Genomic DNA, 2,360 nt, shown 5'->3' on the forward strand with positions numbered 1-2,360 from the left:
GAGGGTTGGGGGTATTCATGGGTTGTTGTGGGTTTTTTTTTGGGGGGGGGGGAGGGGGGGTTCCCAGGGTGACATTCCTTTTCAGCCCATTATCTAAATGAGTTGGGAGTTGACTGCTGGTTTGGGTTACATGTTGATTATTAATGCTGCTCATTTGGTCCAGATTGTGTCCAGATACAGTGCCTATGACCTAGAGGCTTGCACTCATCAGTGGATGCAATGTTTGTCATGTCTGCAGGTATGCATCTTCTTTGTCTCTGTGTACATACATGTGTGTGTGTGTGTGTGTGTGTGTGTGTGTGTGTGTGTGTGTGTGTGTGTGTCACTTTATGGAATACAACCTTCAAATCAACCTTACTGTTTACTGTAATTGAAGCATAAAAATATTTTTTTTGTGACACTCAAGACATTGAAGACGTGTGTGAAGCATACTGCCAGGTCAGACTGATGTCCAGGCAGAAGCTTATCACAGAGCGCTAGCCTGCTGCCCAGATGTAAGACTTTGCCCCATCTCTTAGACAAGAGGACATCTCCCCAAATAGCATCGGAGCTGGCCCTAAGATGTCCGAGTAGACCTCTGCATTATCTGTGAATATGTGTGTGTGTGTGTGTGTGTGTGTTTGTGTGTGTGTGTGTGCATGCGCACATAGATATTAGTTTGGGCTGTATGTGCATAATTATGTGTGTGTACAGTATGTGTGTGCGTGGTTGCATGTGTAGTGTGTGTGTGTGTGTGTGTGTGTGTGTGTGTGTGTGTGTGTGTGTGAAGCCACGTAAAAGTGTGTGGGTTTTTTTTCCACAGCCCCGTTTGATGTTTTTAGTGAGGGTCAGCAACAGGCCTCGCTCGGAGATGAGAGAGAGAATACAGTCGGGAGGCAAAACCCCGAGGACCAGACGGCCAACAGCGTGGACCCCGAGCGGCCCGGAGAGCCGACCCCCACCGACCCCTCCGTGCCCTCGCGCCATTCGCCCCCCCCCCCCCCCCCCGCCCGACGCACCGCGCTCCGCCTGGGCAGATGTTCCCGCGGCCGCATGCGTGCGTGGAGCTGGAGATGGCCGGTGTCAGGGGCAGTAAATCTGAACACCCCTGGCTCTTATCTCTCCACCGCAGGATTTATCGTCCCTCAGCGGGGATGTAATATTCGGAGGGATAAAGCTGCCATGATTTAATCGCCTGTGCTGTGACTACAGAAGGCCAGGGGGGGGGGGGGGGGGTTGCACATCCCCTCTCCGGCTCCAGGGGTTTTGAGGAGGTGGCTTCTTCTCGGCAAATGAAGCGCAGATCCGCGCGTCCGGCTTTGTTGTTGTGTCGTGTGCACCGGGCTTAGCGGCCTCGCTCTGTGAATCACCTCTGATTGTCTGTTTCAGATTTGGTCTCACACACACACACACACACACGCGCCGCGCGCGCGCGCGCGACACACACACACACACACACACACACACACACACACTGTACATGCACATTCCTAATATCATGTTTTGCTTGTCTTTTTCTAACATCTGTCTAATGTAACCATATGATCTGTATTTATATGCATAGATGCTTCCTCTTTTTCGTCGCCTCTTTCATTCATTCTTTCGTTCTTTCTCCCTCTTTTAGACATCCTACCCATCTATCTCATGTCTTTTTATTTTCCGTTTCCCTCTCACGCAAACACCAGCACAAACAACCCCTCTTCCAACCAGTGAAATGATCACTCTGGAGGCCTCTCCCTCCCTCTATCCTTCCTTCCCTCTCTCTCTCTCCTCTCTCTCTCTCTCTCTCTCTGCCTCCTTTTCTTTTCCTTCCAGACCTCTTTCCCCCGGGACCTTCCTGTCCCTGTGACCCAGCCACCAGCAGGGTACCCGCAATTCCGGCTCCACCACGGAAACACAACAGCGCTTACCCTCGTGCCCCCAAGTCACGGCACGCCAGGCTCCGCTAGCCGTATGGGGGAAAGGCTTCAAGGAGGCCTAGCCTAGCCTAGCCTAGCCCAACCCTGCGACAGCACCACACAACATGGCACACACACCAGCAGCAGTCTATTTCAATCTCCTCTTTTTGAGTCCTTAAAATAAAAACACGGAGAATCGACCGTCTGGGATTTTTTTTTGTCTCAATGTTTTCAGCGAGAACTAAACGGGCCTTGGCCCACGAGAGAGGAGAGTGACAGTTTGACTTACGCGGGCCGGAGCTTGGGAGCGGTCTTGACGGGACTGGCCAGTTTTTTGGGGTTTTCGAGGGTTTGGCAGGCCCCGGGACGAGGACCAAAGCGCGCCTTGGCCCGGGGCGCGAGAGTGGGCGTGTCGATGGAGCGGAGAGATAAGAGAGGAAGAGAGGAGAGCGAGCGGAGGAGTGAGCGGAGGAGTCTGGGAAC

At 52.8% G+C, this 2,360-nt stretch overlaps 1 long non-coding RNA gene across 1 annotated transcript in view; it reads left to right on the top strand.

Annotated features, from left to right (window-relative positions):
* The first annotated feature begins 1,972 nt into the window (after nucleotides 1-1,972).
* The window catches only part of LOC134077810 (uncharacterized), a 2,156-nt gene continuing 1,768 nt past the window's right edge, over nucleotides 1,973-2,360 (top strand). Inside the window, exon 1 of the long non-coding RNA XR_009938760.1 lies at nucleotides 1,973-2,360. This exon is cut by the window's right edge and continues 4 nt beyond it. This is a non-coding gene — a long non-coding RNA (uncharacterized LOC134077810).

The sequence above is a fragment of the Sardina pilchardus genome, chromosome 4 (genome assembly GCF_963854185.1).
Source record: "Sardina pilchardus chromosome 4, fSarPil1.1, whole genome shotgun sequence".
Taxonomy (NCBI): Eukaryota; Metazoa; Chordata; class Actinopteri; order Clupeiformes; family Clupeidae; genus Sardina; species Sardina pilchardus.